The 18,929-nt window shown below is 45.1% G+C and overlaps 1 protein-coding gene across 2 annotated transcripts in view; it reads right to left on the bottom strand.

The window, feature by feature from the left end:
- The window catches only part of PLCD4 (phospholipase C delta 4), a 64,576-nt gene extending 51,316 nt beyond the window's left edge, over positions 1-13,260 (bottom strand). For both annotated transcript variants that reach the window (XM_083153712.1, XM_083153713.1), the window contains exon 1: positions 13,159-13,260. The gene's annotated coding sequence lies outside the window, so the exon portion shown is untranslated. The remainder of the gene's footprint in view (positions 1-13,158) is intronic.
- Positions 13,261-18,929: the final 5,669 nt, after the last annotated feature.

Below are 18,929 nucleotides of genomic sequence, written 5' to 3'. Positions count from 1 at the left end.
CATTGATTATAATTCTGGACATTCGCTTATTGGTTGCGTGCGACATGAATAAATTAGATAGACTTTGCATATATAAATAAATGGACTTCCATAGAGGGCACAGGGCAGGTCACGGAGCACAGCACAGCACAGGGCAGTGAGGGCACAGGGCAGGTCACGGAGCACAGCACAGGGCAGTGAGGGCACAGGGCAGGTCACGGAGCACAGCACAGGGCAGTGAGGGCACAGGGCAGGTCACGGAGCACAGCACAGGGCAGTGAGGGCACAGGGCAGGTCACGGAGCACAGCACAGGGCAGAGAGGGCACAGGGCAGGTCACGGAGCACAGCACAGCATGAAGCACATGGCACGGAGCACAGGGCAGTGAGGGCACAGGGCAGGTCACGGAGCACAGCACAGCATGGAGCACATGGCACAGAGCACAGCACGGAGCACACGGAGCTTCCCAACCACCCTCTTCCCTCTCCAAGATTGGAATGAAGATGGCGGGGCGCGCGTGCGTCTTTTATAAGATCCCGCTCTCGCGCGATGATGACGTTCGGCCTCGTTATTGGTCCGGAATTCAGGCGGGAACTCCCGAGCCGGCTCGGATCTGGCCCGGATCCCCGATATTCGGATCTGTCCTATCTCGGGGATCCGGACCCGCTCATCTCTAGTATATACTTTGGAAACTCTCCTGGTTTGCTGGCACATACTATGGGTACATATCCTAGTTTGTTGGTATATAATCTGGGCGCCTCTCCTGGTTTGCCATCACATCATAGATTTGATGGCTGTTTATATAATCTGAAAATGTCTGCTTGGTTATTTAGATCATTTTGTCGCCTCTCTATTTGGCTGATATAAATAATCTGTGTTCTCATTAACAGGTTTGAAGAGACCCAAGGCTGCTATTCAACGTCTGTCTGACTCTCAAATCTTTGTCTGACTCTATGTGGAACACTCAGTCCCAGCACTTACTAGGACATGACCTAAATGCTAAGTGCTACTGACAATTGCTCCTCGCCTTGAAAGAAAGTGAATCAATTTATAGACCTAATTTCTGCAACACTTTTCATAATGCACAATGGCATATTTATATGTATGTTTATAATAGCAGATAGACTATAAATATATCCTCACTGGTCAGGTACATTGTGGAACTACCTCCAGTTATAGTAGGAAAGGAACACATTGTTCTGCTTTGAAGCTAACACATAACACCTACAACATAAGCAAATGATTTGAGCACAGAACATATTCACATCTCTAAAACTTAAATTTAGGTATAGGTTGGTTTGATAGGGTCATTCCTATAGGATATTAAAGTACACCTTTTACATACTATTGGGTATATTCAATGCCCTTTGTCGAGCTGTGATGGTGAGCAGTACCGATAGCTTGCTGTTACAGCTCGCGGGTCAGTATTCAACTGACCACCACCGCACTCGCCGTTTCCGCCTCACTGGGTTTTTCCAGCAAGGTAGTCAAAATGTCATGGTTCACCACTATATGCAGTGGGCTCGCCACTCCCATGCCCCTCGCTGTCCTCTGAGCCTTCCCCCGGAACATAGAATAGGGTGAGTGGCCGGCAAGGGGGTTAGATGGTGAGGATGGCTTGTTTTCGGTGATCCTCAGTTTCCAGTAGGAAAATATGTCTCTTAATATGAGGCTGTACGCAATGGGCAGTAAGGGTGCCAGTATTCAGTATACCTCTGCCGGCTTCCCAGATGCCTTCAGGAGACTAGTGGTGGATCACTGAAAGGATAAGTATTCTGACGCCGGAATAGCAACAGAGGACATCCTGAACAGTGAGTATGTGGGGAGGGTTAGGTTTTGGCACTGGGGGGTAGGGATTAGGGTTAGGCTGTGGGGACAGGAAGGTTAGGGTTAGACTGCAGGGAGGGTTGGTTAGGGTTAGGCACTTAGAAGGTGGGTTAGGGTCAAGCTGCAGCTGGGGGGGATAGTTTTTTTGCAGGACCTATATCTGCTACTTTATGTACTACTCTTCCTGGTGCATATCCATGTTTTTGCTGTGCAATAACTCAGATAACCACTTTGTGATGCGTCTTTAGACATCACCATCAGATGCACAATTGAAATTTGCACTAACCCTATTATAAATGCAGATTTTCCAACTGATTATAGCCTCCAGTGTGAGAAATTGTCTGTGAGTGCTTATTTGGACCATCTCCATGCATCTGAATACATACAGCCGTGTACTGGAATGCAGAGCCGGCCCTAGCCTAAATGAAGCTCTAGGCAAGATTTTGGCTGGTGCCCCTAGCACCGCCACTAGTTACGCCTCTGACCCTGCTCCCCTTTCCCAGCACCATCAACCCTCATCAATTTGTACCACCTACCCCTTTCACTCGGCACCCTTGATAATACCACACAGTAATGCCCCTTACACATGACACACATTATTAATGTCCTTATAACCATAATGCCCCTTACACATTATGCCAACCTTTATTAATGCTCTTCATACACATAATGACACACATAATGCCCCTTACACATATGTTGCACATTATTAATGCCCTTATACACATGACACGCATAATGCCCATTACACATATGTTGCACATTATTAATGCCCTTATACACATGACACACATAATGCCTGTTACACATATGTCGCACATTATTAATGCATTTATACATGACACACATAATGCCCCTTACACATATGCCGAACACTATTGCACAAGCAACCCACCCGAAGACAGCACTCGCACAGCCGCTAACACTGTGACCTCTGCCTCTGCTTGGATACAGATGTTTCCTCATACATCTTGCCTCAATAGGTCATGCAGCTCCTGGCCAGTTCTGCTAATTTTGGGTGAATTTTTTGCTGAAAATTCGTCTTATTTGCATTGTTATGTGACCAGGACACACAAGGAGTTTCCGATTATTAAAATGATATGCGGCATGAATATATTCTGTGTGCGACTGTGGCTGTACCTGCATACAGAATGCTATGTTACAGTGATTTCCATGAATACACTATTTCATATGCAGATACAGCTTCACTCACATACAGAATATAGGCATGCTGCATATCATTTTAATCAGCAGAAGCTGCTGATGCCCCTAGGCATTCCAAATGCCCTAGGCAATTGCCTAGTTTGCCTATGCCTAAGGCCGGCTCTGCTGGAATGCCCATTTCCAGTACACAGCTGTGTGCTAGTGACTGAAATATTTCAAGAGGGAGTATATGTGTACTAGGGGGAGCGGGGGTGGAATTAGGTGGGAGTTTGGTAGGCTTTAGTTAACTGGATAATTAATAATAGTCAACACAATGTGTTGCCCAGTATGTCAGGTATATAAGTAAGGTAAAAGGTTATGCATTAGCCACTAGGTTATGTTAGTGTCTGCACTGTGCAGACACTGTGCTATATACAGCATACTTGCCTACTTTTGAAAACTAGTTTCAGAGAGATTATAGTTGGTAGTAGAATTTTGCCCCATTGAGGGGGCGTGTCATGCTCCACCCAAAGGGCATGTCTAGCTCCATATATGGAGAGAGTGTGAAAAGAGATTTTGAACGTGGCACCTAGAAGCATGGGTGTGTACTGCTACATCTGAGAGGAATCTTTTAAAATGACTTATATACAAATGTAGATGAGCCCCAAAGCAGTTAGTAAGAGCTACTATGCTTGCTAAAGTGCTGGGAAATGGCGCTGATGATATCTCATCAACGCCTGTATCTCATTACCTTTTCCCCAAAAATGTAACAGTGTAATGTGGGCTAGGTGGAATGAGGGAGATTTCTAGACTAATGAGGGTGATTGCTGCTATTTCAGGGAGTCTCCTGCAGAAAACAGGAGGGTAGACAGCTATGGTATACAGTATACATCCTCCGGAGACATTGAGCAGAGTGCAATGAACAGACCACTCCCTGCATCAAATAATGAACAGACCACTCCCTGCATCAAATAATGAACAGACAACTCCCTGCATCAAAAACAGAAAAAAAAAGAAACCTGGTTAGTAGCAATTACTGTAAGTGTATGAATGTATGGGCCCTGTCATCCTGCCTCTGGGCGCAGCAAGAAACAGCAACACTAATAAGATTTATGGTCGTATTAATCAATATAATCTGTGTCCCGGAGCATGTAGCATGAAACACTTCCATTTCTACAAATAAAGCAGTCTTATGTAGAGATCCTATAATGTTATTTCCCAACTGCCAGATTGCTGACAGATTGTGCCATGCACATTCTTAGAGCCATCTACCTCAGTGAAGCATCATGACTGGACATAAGCACAACACACACATAATATGGGGCCTATTCATTACTGGTGGTAGCAAGGGGCCCTAAAACATACTCTACTGTTTCATTACTGCCTATTGCGTAAATTAGAATTTTTGTGTTTAGGGGCGTGATATATTAGTACCTCCGGTCTACCTATTGGTGGAACACATCATCATTTACAGGGATAGCCTATTACCTGAGATTGCTGATCACGGGTAATAGGTTTGTTTTCCTGAGAACTCATGCTTTTTATTGGGCGATCCATATTGGCTAGCCCGATAAAGAACATTGGTAAAACATTGTGAAAATGCCAGAGTTTTTCTCAGACCCGGAAGTCCAGCATCGGACCCACATCGCAAAAGACAGCCACATACCTCCCAACTTTTGACCTGAAGAAATAGGGACACTCGCGCGGGCGGGGCGTATGCAAATGAGGGTGCGGCTTATGCTAATTAGCCGCATCCTCATTTTCATACGAGAATAGACGCTGTGCGCATGCGCACAGCGTCTATTCTACTAGATTGGGGGGTCTCCCAACTGCCACCCCCCGCAGCGGGACAATGCCTGCCGCGGGTGGGACAGCGGGACAGGACCCGAAAATCGGGACTGTCCCTCTAAAATCGTGACAGTTGGGAGGTAATGCAATATCTTATCAGCATATGTGATTAGCAAAGATGCGGTACCCAGCATGATGAACATTCCTTTGACAAAGCTGCACCTAGTTGCAGGGAAACGCGTCAGGAGCCCTGGACATTGCACCCAGCACTTTTATTTTACTGGATCCGGACCAGCCACCCCACCGCACCATAACCGCGCACTCCATTTATTTCATTCCACTGGACTCTGGCACCTTCACCTATTTTGGAGAGACAGTGCTGTTTATGCACTCCGAATGGAACAATTCCTCCTGGTGATCCAACTGTGGCAACTGTGGTAACTATTCAATTCCACCCACTACCAGCATACCACTAACTGGTGCCCATTACATATTTTCCTTTGGATATTATTGGAGCAAATCACTATTAGCGGTGGCATTCATAGGAACGGATCCTGTTGTTTTACCATTATTGTTATTTGTTTTTAATTCTTGATATTAAATATTGTGAATGTTCATTGGTGTATCAGCGCTACTTTTTTTCCTCTTTCTTTACCTATCTTTTTAAGGGATTACTCACCCCTTCAAGTAGCTGCTTCGCACACGCACCCCAGACCAACGCCTGGTATTGTTGCTTGGCAACATTTGTTTTTTCTTGTAACTATAGCGCTGCAGCCCCCGGCGATGGCAGGGAGGCGCAGAGGAAGTGTGGGCGCCGGCCCTGGGGGTCTGCGGGGCTAAAGCTAACTGCCGTCATAGTCCCGTCTCTCCCGGCGCCGGCTCCTGCTGCTATAATGAAAACTGACACAGTTTTCTGTCTGCAGTATGGGGGCAGTCATTTTTTAAGAGTCACTTTTCCTTATAGCAGCAGGAGCCGGCGCCAGGAGAGACGGGACCGTGACCACAGATGCGGCCGGGTAGGTCAGGGCATGGGGGGGCGCCGAGGGGAAGGGGAGGGGGGGGGCGCCGAAAAATTTGCGATGGGTGGGCGCAAATTAGGTAGTTACGCCACTGCTGGCCCTACCCTCCCTGTAATCTGGCTACAACTCCTCTCATAACAGACATTGGGGCAGATGTATTAAGCCTTAACAAGAGATAAATGCAAGGGTGATAAAGAGAGATACATGTCCAGCCAATCACCTGCTAATTGCCATGTTACAGGCTGTGTTTGAAAAAAGTCAGTAAGGAGCTGATTGTCTGGACATTTATCTCTCATTATCACCCTTGCATTTTTCTCTTGTTAAGGCTTAATACATCTGCCCCATTGCCCCCTCAGTAGGGTGCCTATGTGCATACACTGCTTCATAGACTGCTACCTATAAGGCCCCCGTACACTATATGGGAACTCTAAGAGGGCAGAAGCCGCATAAGATCCCTCTTTAACCCCTTTTTCCTAGGTGGTAAAATTGCATGCATTACATCATATGCGGTCCTTTTGCATATGATGTACTGTATGCCATCCCAGAAAGGGCTGCGGGATCCGATAAATATACAGTAAATAGTGCATTGAAATCGGATCTTAAACACATGCAATTTTACCATTTTCATTCGATTTCTCGTCCCGATCTGTCAGAATCCGATAAAAAGTGACAAAATCATACTAGTGTATGGACAGCATTAGATTTACCATGAAGGCACTTTATGCTGCTTCGTTCCCCCCATTTACTCTCACTGTGTCTCTCTTGGATAGAGATAAGGCGGAGAGAGCTAAAGTAACAGTCAATCAGCTCCCAACTACTATGTTACTGGCTGATTGGTACTTTATCTCTCTCCAAGGCTAGTGCTTACTAGTGCATGGTGATTTTGGGATCACCCGTGCATGTTCGGCACCCCCGAGTTTCCCCGGGGGCACAGTGCAGCTTCGGACTCCAAGCAGCCAGCCAGTCAGCGTCCGACCAAGTGTTTCTCCGTCTCAACAGCAGGCACTTTCCGGCCCCTGGCATGGGAATGGGTACTCCACTGGGCTTTTCGAAAGGCTCCCTTAGGGGCTGCACCCCCCTCGGAAGAGCAATTTACTCAGTTCCAGTGTTTCTCCGCTCCCAGGGTTAAGATACTAAGCTGAGCACTAGCACTGCGCACTTTCCGTCTAGGTATGCGCTTCACGTCCTTACCTCGTCCTTTTGGATGGGGTAGGACAATTTTTCACACCCCCACCCTGGCCTTCTGGCTAGGGTCCTTTATTATTTATTTCTCTTCCCCCTCTCACGTTTGTCACTTTTCACGTTCCTTGTTTTTTTGTAGTTTGTCACGTTTTTTTGGGCAGTGTGGTCGACCCTTTCGGGCCTTCCATTTCCCCAATGTGCCGAAGCTCTCGCCTTTTGGGGAGAGCTTCGTGCCCCCCCGAGGACGACCCCGAGCCGCAAGGTGGAGGGAAGTCCACAGCGGGTCTCTCCAAACCACGGGGTGCGGAGGACCCACCGTCCTAACCCTTTCGGGGGTTGAGGAATGAGGGTCTCTCTAAGCTTCGGCGAAGAGGACCCACCGTTCCCTATTTTCCCCTCTTCGGCCTTATGGTTGAGAGGGGTTAGGGGAAAAACGGGGCCCTGTCTCTTCGGAGACGGACCCATTCGATCGCACGGCCTCCTTTGCACGTGTTTAGGCACAGCACTGGTGGTGGGGAGCACACCTCGGGCTCCTGAGTTTTTTCAAACTCATCTCTCTCCAAGGCTTAGTACATGGGTCCCTTAAACTGTTATTTACTGATATGTATTAAGTGGGGTTCTAGATACATGAAATCCTTTCAACATTTGCATGGAACTGATTCTGGAAATGAAGGACAATGATTATATAAATTACTAGTTAAAAGCCTGTCAAATGATGTCTTCTGCAATGTACTTTCACTTTGAGGTTTTTACTTTCACTTTGAGCTGTGACATTTTTAACCCATAAACTCTCCATGCCACCCCCAGTCCCTATCTGCTCCTACCTCCAATCTCTGTCTTTGCAGCTCCCTCTCTCCATATCAAGCTATTTGGAAACAGATCGGTGTCCCTGCAAAAATTGCTTTTGCTTTCTGTTAAGAAGAAATTTGGTTTGTCCAGTGGCTTCTAGTGGTCAGTAGTGGTACTTCACCTCATAGAGGTGAGGAGAGTTAGCCTTTTATATCTATAGATTACTTTAAGGAACTATAGATTACTTTAAAGAACTACTACACTACTCCCGGGCAGGGAGAGGGCAGAGAGATCTGGGCGACAGTAGCAGTGGCGGCAATAGCGGCGGTGGCGGGAGCTAAGGGCCGGGTCACGCACCAGGACAGGGCTGAGGGAGGACGCAGCAAGCCATAGTGCACAGAATGGGGACACTCGGGGAGCTGTAGCCGGTGGGCCGCACATGATGCCGGCAGCTCTCACTTGTCCATCTTCCGCTCCCTGGACACGGCCCTAATGGGTGAGAGGGCACGGGTCTGGTAATGTCACAGGAGCTCCGGCGGCTTCCCGGGGAGTATGTATCTGAAAAGCATGTATATCTGTAATGTTTGTCTTGTGCCCTGCTCCAGCTGTAATGTGTGCAGCTATAATGTGTGCAGAACATGTATATGGGGGGCTGCTCCAGGTGCTCAATCTGTGACTGTGTGAACAACTCTGCCCAGCGTTATACACACACTCACAGATTGACAGTTCTGGGCTATTATATAAGAGATACACAAGACAATTCTCCTCAAGCGCACCTATATATAACTGTATATTGTATGTTCAAAGAAGCAGCCTATCACACACGGTTTCCTATTGGCATGGAAACTACAAGAATACAACAACAATGGTGAGATGGCGCCCAATAGTGTGAATCCTTATTCAATATAACCTTATAGGGTCATAAACAATAAAAAGTCCCAAAATCCTTGAGAATGTTTATTTTCAGAAAAAGTCTTTAGTTCATAAAAGTTGATAACATTTCACTTATGACAGATCCTCTGTTATGATGTGCTAAACTCTTGTAAGAATAGATGGAATACTTTTACATTAGCAAAGAACCCAACGCGTTTCGTCAATATAAGACTTTATCAGGTGTTGTTCAGTTCTGAGTGTGGTGTGTATATTAACATAGAGGTTGTTTACAAGGAGGCAATACAAGGAGCTTCAATGTTTAATTTTTAACAATTTCTGAAGCTTATGCTCTCATTACACCATCAGAGAAAAAATTTCCCTCAGGGGGTGATGTGTACAATTGATCGTCTTTAATGTTAACCACCAATAGTAATGTTGGCATGGGATGGCTTCAAAAAATCTTTATACTTACATTGAACAATGGTAACTTAGGGGGGTATTCAATGTCAGGGGAACGGCTGTCGAGCAAGCTCGACAGCGGTGCCCCTGTCCCGTTCTCGCTTTGCTCGACTGGAGCTCGGCGGTCGGGATTCAATGTCCCGGCCGCCGAGCTGTGAGAAAGGGGCGTAGCCGCGAGATGAGGGCGGAAATAGACGAGCTCCGGCCTGGAGCTCGCCTATTTCCGGCTTTTCTCGGCAGAATGAGCCCGACAGCTTGTGATGTCGGTCTTGTTCTGCGTAGAAACCCTGTTCAATGCTGTCGGGGAAGACAGCATTGAATAGGGCCCCGCAGCCATCTCCCCCGTCGGGAGATGGCTGCGGGAGCACGACAAGGAATGAATACCCCCCTTAAAGTGTTAATAATAGACAAAATCAAAGTTCCTACTACTGGATCCAAATTTGATGTGCCATATCGTGTAGAAAGAGCTTTAAATCAATGACATAGCTGCAATTACCATCCAAAGTTGGCAGATAGTATAAGGGCTAGTTAAACTCCAACACAATAGACCATAAGAGATGTGCTCTGCAGCGTGACTGTGTCAAAGTAGGGTCTGTCATAAGTGAAATATTATCAACTTTTATGAACGAAATACTTTTTATGCAAATAAACAATCTCAAGGATTTGGGGACTTTTTATTGTTGAGGTGTTAAGGTTATATTGAATAAGGATTCACACCATTGGGCGCCATCTTACCATTGTTGGTAACAGACTATCTTTCAAAACTTTTGCTTATATAAATATATATATATATATATATATGTATATATAGAAGTGAAACAAACAGCGGCACTCTTGTAGGGATTTCAAACAGGTGTATTCAGCAAAATAACATACCAACATTTCGGGTTGACAATATCTGGGCGATATTGAAACGTTGTTGAATAAAGCTACTTTGCATCGTTTACCGTGATTAGAGTGCTGCACGTTCTGGACTCTATATTATACTCATTTGTGCGGGCACCCAGATTGGAACTATTTACAGAGGTTGTGCCTGGCTACTCTCTCTCTCTCTCTCTCTCTCTCTCTCTCTCTCTCTCTCTCTCTCTCTCTCTCTCTCTCTCTCTCTCTCTCTCTATATATATATATATACTGTATATATATATATATATATATATATATATACATACAGTATATGCTATCTGGTCTAATGCTCACAACAGACTATGTTTTTAAAGGGGAGCAATTACTACACACCTGTTGCTGCAAAGCATCTAGGGAAACTCTGAACTATTTCCCTAGATGCTTTGCAACAATGTAATAGCTATGTTTATTGTAATAATTTTGAGCAATAGTGTTAGGACCTGCAGAAAAGTGGGGTCCCATGCTGGGGGCTGCAGACTTAATTGCATTGATCAATACATGAACTAAATCTCCACTATTTATTAAAATTAGTTAATTTATTGAGTGCAGAACCCATGCAATATATATATACATATATATATATATATATATATATGTATGTAGAAGGGGGGACCAGACGCTCCCTTGTGTGGCGTCTTCTTTTGAGCAAATCCGTATGAGTGCAGTGTTTCCCACCACAGTCTATATATATATATATACACATATACATACATATATACAAGTATAATCCAATGGTGGCACTCTCAGGACTTTGCAATAAAGAATGGACAGACACACAGGTCTAGCAACGTTTTGGTCTTTAATCGACCATTTTCAAGCTCAATTGAACAAAATCCAAGTGCTTACCTACTGTATATCCCTTCTCACCTCCGGTACATAGATAGGTGCAGTGGGATGAGGCGGCACTCACAGTGTAGCAAATGTCGCAACAAGACCAATAAGACCAATTTATTGTTGCGTCGTTTATTACAAAGTGAGTGCCGCATCATCCCACTGCATATATATATATATGGATACAAAAAAGATAAGGGTATTCAGCGCCAAGTACTAGTGAACAGGGGAGACGGATAATAAAAATGGGTAATTGACACACTAACTCCCCTTAGGTATATGGGGTGTCAGCACAGGTCTTGGTGGGAAGCGGTGGTGTCCCGCCTTTTAGAGTATAGGTATGGGAAAAAAGAATTCAAGAACCCGGCGACTGAGTGGACAAGGATATGCAAGATGGTACGGGTATGAAAAATTTATTTTCACCAACAGGACATGTAAAACATATATAAGAAATATATCTATTAAAAAAGGGGGGGATGTACCACTATAAAATGGAGGGGAACAACACGTTTGGTAGAAAAATTGAATAAGATGACACAATAAAAAACTTTTTTGACTATGTGGGTAAAAAACAGTAATATGTTAAAAACCACATAAAAAGTCATAAAAAAATGTATGAAACGAGGAACCATAAAACAAGTATCATGTGAAATGTGATATAAAAGGAGGCTTAACTTAGTGTGATGAGGTAGGATTTCAGAAGCTGCCCAACATGTTTCGTCACAAAAGGACTTCCTCCTTTTTTCCTATATATATATATATATATATATATATATATATATATATACACACATATATTGGATTTAAGAGGGCTATATTATATACAAATCAAGGAGTAATATCATATACACATATGTATTTATATTTATGTATTAAGCACCTATGTATTTGACAAAGTTGCATGAAAATACTTATACGCATAATATCATAACTTGTGTGTCAGGGAAGGTATACACGGCTGCCTCCATATCTTTAATTTAATACCAGTGCATTTTTTTTCTGTGAAATGTCAGATAACGGTTCTCACCAATGAGGTTACATGTTGTTGATACAAGATTTATACCAGCTTCCATACTCAGGACAAGTCCTTACGCACTTATTTGTTCCCATTGATTCTGTTCTAGAATCAGTATAAGGCCAGTATAGTATTCACTCCCCAAAAAATGGTTATTATCGCAATTTTAGCCTGGTGGTCATTATCGAGCTATCCAATAATAGAACATTTCTTTGTCTGAGGAAAAATGACCCGTTTTTGTACAATAACACATGGTAAGCGGGATTAATTGACGATCCCAAGTGTTATCGCAGCTCTGTGGGTCGGCTTTTTCGCGGATTATTCTTCGGGTGCCTGAGGCACCTGAAGCATAATCCCTAATAAATGCCAGTTAGTGCAAACTGTTGTGTACCACCAAAAGCACTGCCAATACCTACAGCAAATAATCCGGCTCTCGTCCCACTTTTGTAATGGTTTAGCATGAAATGTCTGTGCACCACTTTCAAATTGTACAGTGCTATGTACAGTGTGCTGATGGTGCTCTATAAGCACAGGATACTAATGACCAGGTTAACAGTTCAGGAGCTACAGTATATCATGGTAAAATATACACACATGTGGTTTACAGAAATATAATCCAGACATAACAAATTACCAAAATCACTACTGTGCCTCATTTATTTCCCCAGTTCTGGAGCTGTCATTGGATTATCTTGTAATTAGTGGAAATACTGATGCTGGGCAGATGGGATAGAAATAAAATGCTATTATGTAGTTGCTGGGAGGAGACTCTGCAGTGACAGCAACATCTAGTAATAAGATGCCAGAAGCCATGAGACTTGCTGCAGGGTATATTACATTGTAAGACATGCTGGATTTTATGTCAAGGAACAGAGCCTCAATCTCCCCGTGAACCTGAAACTCAGGCTGAGGAGTTTAGGCTCTTTCCTGCCCAGCTTTGGGCATCATGAACTTGGATAAACTCATTATCTTGCCGTAACCCAGATACAGACAAATGCTTATATGATCAGGGACAGGGAAGATATCCCAAAAATTATTATTTAACAAATTACATTCATATAATGTCACAATAGAGCACCATCCCTGAAAACAGTCTCATGATTCCCACTAAATGTGCAATAAAAAGATACAGTAATTTGTCAGTATCCAAAGTGAGTCAAGTGTGCTATAATGGTGAAAATTTGGCAAATTACTTGTAAAAGTACAAAATACAACAGCTACATGTGTGTAAACCTGAGCATAATTCTGCATACACTGAGGGCTATTTATTTACTTAACACACTACATGATCCCTATTACCTAGTTACGCACTATAAAAGCAGCAATGATATTTTATACCAGTGTACTCTACCTGTGCCAAGGACATCCTCACTGACAGCTCAGCAGACTCTCAGTACAGCATGGAGAGGTCCTTTCCTTGTGGCTTTCTCTCTGTGCACTGTGTGTGTGAGTGAGTGTAAATGAGGGAGAGGACATTAATGCTCCATCCCAGCCCTGCCCATCCTCTATACATTCTTAAAGACATACAGTACTATCAAGTGTCAGATGCTCCAGGAAGCAGACAGTATATCTTCTGGAGGTAGTAATTCTCTGGAGGGTATTCGCATTGTTTAGGGTGAAGGTAGTAGCAGCAGTAATAATAATAATAATGCTAATAATATTGAATCAGTATTATTTTCAGATAGTGTTGCTTTTCTGTTTTTCTGTATACTGTACATCAATTTACTGAGGATTTTCTTTAAGAACAATTCAACTTTGGTCATATTTATATAGTTTGACCAATCAAACCGGAATTCGCATTTCCACCTGAACAGTGGCGTAACTGTTTTGGTACACACATTTTACTAATTGGCAATTTGGCTCACAATGTGAACAGTAAAAAAAAAAAAGAATTTGTACGTACCTATGGCATCATGCCCATACCAAAAAGGGTGTGCGGCCTCACTGCAAGGGCATGGCATTGCTGCAAGACGTGTGGCCTTTCTGCATATACAGTAATGCTCATTAGACAATATGCCACACATCATAATGCCCCTTACACGCTATGCCCCACAACATAATGCTTATTACACTTATGCCCCACATCGTAAATCCCCTCACACATTATGCCACACACACTGTAATGCACATTACAGACATTATGCCACAAACCAAAATGCTTGTCATATTAGACCACACACCGCAGTGCACATTACATATTATACCGCACAGCATAATGCTTATTACAGAATATGCCACACATTGTAATACCTAGGTTAGACTTACTCAGAATGCTTGGTTGCGATGTTCCTCTTAAACTGAGCAGATTATCATATACGATCCTTACTAAGGGGTTATTCAAACCAAATCACTGAGCTGCGAATTTGCAGCCCAACCGGTTATCGATCAACTAAACATACATATGGATCGTAGTGCGCATACACAAGGCCATACTGTAATAACATCCAGCATCTTTTTTTATCGCAAGTCATTCACATGTCGAATGACAGGAAGCCAACATTTGTGAGTGGTAACCGGTCGTTTACTAGGAGTGTAAGGGAAACGTAGGCATGCCCAGGCATTTTCAGGGAAGGCATGTTACATTAGCTCCAACCCAATAAGCCTTTTGCACCGGCAGAGTAGGTTCTGGGTTACGCACAGACTGCACACACTGGGAAAATCATTAGATGCGAATGACTGTACATCTAATCACAGTCAGTGCAAGGGCAGGATTTCACTCTGGCGAGGCAGCGGTTATGTGAATGCGGGGCTCTGCAAAATAGTTCCTACTTCACCGCAACATCATATATTTTACCGTGCACTCCATAGGGGTGAAAAAAGAACCAGTACTTCATTTTAGAGTAGCTGATATTGCATCAGGTAATATTTAATTGCATTGTAAAAGTGTATACTGGAGCAGAGTCATAGACGCAGCTATAGTGGGTGGTGCAGGGGTTGCAATTGCTATGGGGTTCAGAGGCTTATGGGGGGCCTGGATCCAGGTTATAAAGTTTCATACCAATTTGCCTGCTAAGCAATTGGGTCTGAACCGTTGCCTATCCTGAATTGTGTGACATTACATTTTCAGTGAGAGGTTTGTGCTGTGGATGGTCTAATGGTAAAGAGGCAACATAAAGTGACATAATTAGAACTGGAGGCCTCTGTAATGTGGCAAAATTGGCCTCATTTAGATGTGGTGACAAAGCAGCTGAAGTACGCAAGTCATGTGATGCTTACACACCGCACATGTATCTGAGCTGCAAGGTGCACGCCACAGCAATTGAATTGCAATGAGTGATTAGTCACAAAGTAAGTGACAGGTAGACAGCGGCCGATGGTGGTAACTTGTTGTCGGCCAAACTCAGGTATGTCTTGGCCGTTTAGATGGCTTTTTCTGGGTGTGCATAAATAGCAGTTGGGATCTCACTTGCTACTGGAGAGCCCACTACGTCTGAGAGCAGCTCAGTCTGCGCATCTTCACTCAGAATCTTAGTGATGATTCGATCTGCGATGATTGCACCAATGTTTTAACACTTGTATGCCATCAGACAGAGACGAGGAGGCAGCAGCAGGCATCCCTATGCTGGGGTTAGCCTCTGCCCATAATAAATTTGGTGCTAGAGCTATAGTGCTTGTGCTATTTAACATATTTACATATCTATATAATTATATAGAGTATGGACTATTAAGCAAAGTGTCCATCTTAATGGATGATACTAAATTGTGTAAGGTAGTTAAAACGGGTCAGGTTGTACCCATTTTACAGGGGGATTTAAATAAACTTGAGGAGTTTGCAGATAAATGGAAAATGCATTTCAATGTTGCTTAATGTAAGGTCATACATCTTGGAAGACATAATCAGTGTGCTAACTACACACTAAATGGGGTAGAGTTAGGGAAATCGAAATTGGAGAAGGACCTAGGTGTACAAATTGATAATAAACTAGGTTGCAGTGCTCAGTGTCAAGGAGTAGCAAAGGAGTAGCAAACAAGGCAAATAGGAGACTACTAGCATGCATAAAAAGGGGCATGGAAACAAGGAACGACACTGTTATTATACCACTCTGAGCACTGGTTGGGCCTCGACTAGAATTCCCAGTACAAATCTGGGCACCAACTACAAAAAAGACATTGTAGAATTAGAAGGCAACTAAATTAATTAAAAGAATGGAGTACATGTGTTATCAAGACAGATTAGCCAAATTAGGAATGTTTGCGCTTTAAGAGCTGACATGGTTAACATGTACAACTATATCAAGGCAATATAAGGAACTATCAAGCCCCCTTTTCACCTTAAGGTTAGTAACCAGGACACAAGGACACCCACTTAGACTGGAGGAGAGGATATTTTGTTCCCTCCGTAGGAAGGGGCAAGGGCATAACTACCATAGGTGCAGGGGGTGCGGCTGCTATGGGGCCCAGAGCTGAAGGGGGCCCATCTCTTCTGTGTAAGTTACATGTGTTATATACATTTATCACTATTGGTCAGTATATATGGGCCCTTACAAGCTTTTGCTATGGGGCCCACAAATCTCTAGTTAGGCCCCTGGGACTCACTGCCAGAGGAGGTGGTGATGGCAGACACAATAAATACATTTAAGAAAAGGTTGGACAAGTACTTGATAGATAATAACATTCATGGCTATAACCAATACAATATGGTCTAGTGAAGAGAACAGTGGGCAAAATAAGGCCAACCCAGCTAAGCCAAATATTGATTCATAGTGTATAATCCTGGTTCACTGATTCCACTTCTCCCCCATGTATTACTGTACATCCATTTCATTATAGATGAGTTCGAAAAAACTCAGGAGCCCGAGGTGTGCTCCCTACCACCAGTGCTGTGCCTAAACACGTGCAAAGGGGGCCGTGCGATCGAAGTGGGCCATCTCCCGAAGGAGATGGGCCCCTTTTTTCCCCTAACCCCTCTCAACCATAAAGCCGAAGAGGGGAAAATAGGGAACGGTGTGTCCTCTTCGCCGAAGCTTAGAGGGACCCTCATTCCTCAACCCCCGGAAGGGTTAGGATGGTGGGTCCTCCGCACCCGAAGGTTTGGAGAGACCCTCAGTAGACTTCCCTCCGCCTTGCGTCTCGGGTTCGTCCTCGTGGGACCGAAGCTCTCCCCAAAAGGCGAGAGCTTCGGCACATTGGGGAAATGGAAGGCCCGAAAGGGTCGACCACACTACCCAAAAAAACGTGACAAACTACAAAAAAACAGAAAACGTGAAAAGTGACAAACGTGAGAAGGAAAAGAAATAAATAATAAAGAAGACCCCAGCCAGAAGGCCGGGGTGGGGGTGTGAAAAATTGTCCTACCCCATCCAAAAGGACGAGGTAAGGACGTGAAGCGCTACCTGAAGGGAAGTGCGCAGTGTAAGTGCTTACTAGTGCATGGTGATTTTGGGATTTTGAGTTTCCCCGGGGGCACAGTGCAGCCTCGGACTCCAAGCAACTGACCGATCAGCGTCCGACCAAGGTTTCTCTGCTTCCATCGTAGGGCACTTTCCAGCCCCTGGCATGGGAATGGGTACTCCACTGGGCTTTTCGACTGACTCCCTTAGGGGCTGCGACCCCCTCGGAAGAGCAATCTACTCAGTCTCAGTGTTTCTCCGATCCAAAGGTTAAGGTACTAAGCTGGGCCTTTCGCGGTCTCCCCATCAGAGGCTACAAACCTCTGGAGCAGGAGCCATCTACTCAGTCCCAGCCTTTCTCAGCTCCTTGGGAATGGATACTAAACTGAGCCTTTCGCTGTCTCATCCTTCGGGGGCAAAGAACTCCGTCAAGAGAGCCAAACTACTAGACCCAGTGTTTCTCCCCCCCTCTCACCAGTGGGTTTACGGAAACAACACCTCCTACCACTGGCAGAGGTGAAGGTACTCAGCCAGACTTTTCACCACTCCCAGGCAAAAAAGAGGGGCCCCACACCCTCCGCCCATCAGAGCAGCTACTCAGTCCAGCCTTTCTCTATTCTCTGCCAGAGGCCAGTCCATACCCACTGATAAGAACAGATGAGTTTGAAAAAACTCAGGGAGCCCGAGGTGTGCTCCCACCACCACCAGTGCTGTGCCTAAACACGTGCAAAGGGGGCAGCCGTACGAACGTGTGGGCCCTCTCCCAAAGGAGAAAGGCCCCATGGTTCCCCTAACCCCCCTCAACCATAAGGCCGAGGAAGGGAAAAAAGGGATCGGTGGGTCCTCTTCGCCGAAGCTCAGAGAGACCCGCTTTTCCTCCACCCCCGGAAGGGTTTTGGACGGTGGGTCCTCCGCACCCGAAGGTTTGGAGAGACCCGCTTAGGCTTCCCTCCGCCTTGCGGCTCGGGGTTGCCCTCGAGGGGACCGGGACTCTCCCCAAAAGGTGAAGAGTCCCAGCCACGTTTGGGGAACGGAAGGCCTGTTAGGGACAGCCGCACTACCCAAATCAAAAAAACGTGACAAACTAGCGAAAAACGTGATGTGCTCAAAAGTGCAAATCAAAGAAAGAAATAAAAGAGGCCCTAGCCAGAAGGCCGGGGTGGGGGTGTAAAAAATTGTCCTACCCCATCCAAAAGGACGAGGTAAGGACGTGTAGCCTAACCTAGAGGGAAGTGCGCAGTGTGTGTGCCATTCAGTGCATGGTGCTGGACATCACCAGTGCAAATCAGGCACCCCCGAGTTTCCCCGGGGGCACAGTGCAGCCTCGGACTCCAGGCAGCCGACCCTTCAGCGTCCGACCAAGCTTTTCTCCGTCTCACCAGCAGGCATTTTCCAGCCCCCGGCATGGGAATGGGTACTCCACTGGGCTTTTCGAAAGACTCCCTTAGGGGCTGCACCCCCCTCGGAAGAGCAATCTACTCAGTCCCAGTGTTTCTCCGCTCCCAGGGTTAAGATACTAGGCTGAGCTTTTCGCTGTGCCCAGGCTGGTGGTTAGCCAACCTGGACCAATCTACTCGGTCTCAGCTTTTCTCCGCTCCCTGGGAATGGATACTAGACTGAGCCTTTCGCTGACTCATCCTTCGGGGGCTACGAACCCCGTCAAGAGAGTCAATCTACTAGGCCCAGTGTTTCTCCCCCCCTCTTACCAGTGGATTTACGGAAACAACACCTCCTACCAAAGGCAGAGGTGAAGATACTCAGTGAGACTTTTCACTGCTCCCGGGAAAAAACA

Source organism: Crinia signifera, chromosome 7 (assembly GCF_055691185.1).
Source record: "Crinia signifera chromosome 7, ASM5569118v1, whole genome shotgun sequence".
Lineage (NCBI taxonomy): Eukaryota > Metazoa > Chordata > Amphibia > Anura > Myobatrachidae > Crinia > Crinia signifera.
Note: the sequence above shows the minus strand (reverse complement) of the source record. Positions and strands in the feature narration are given on the sequence as shown.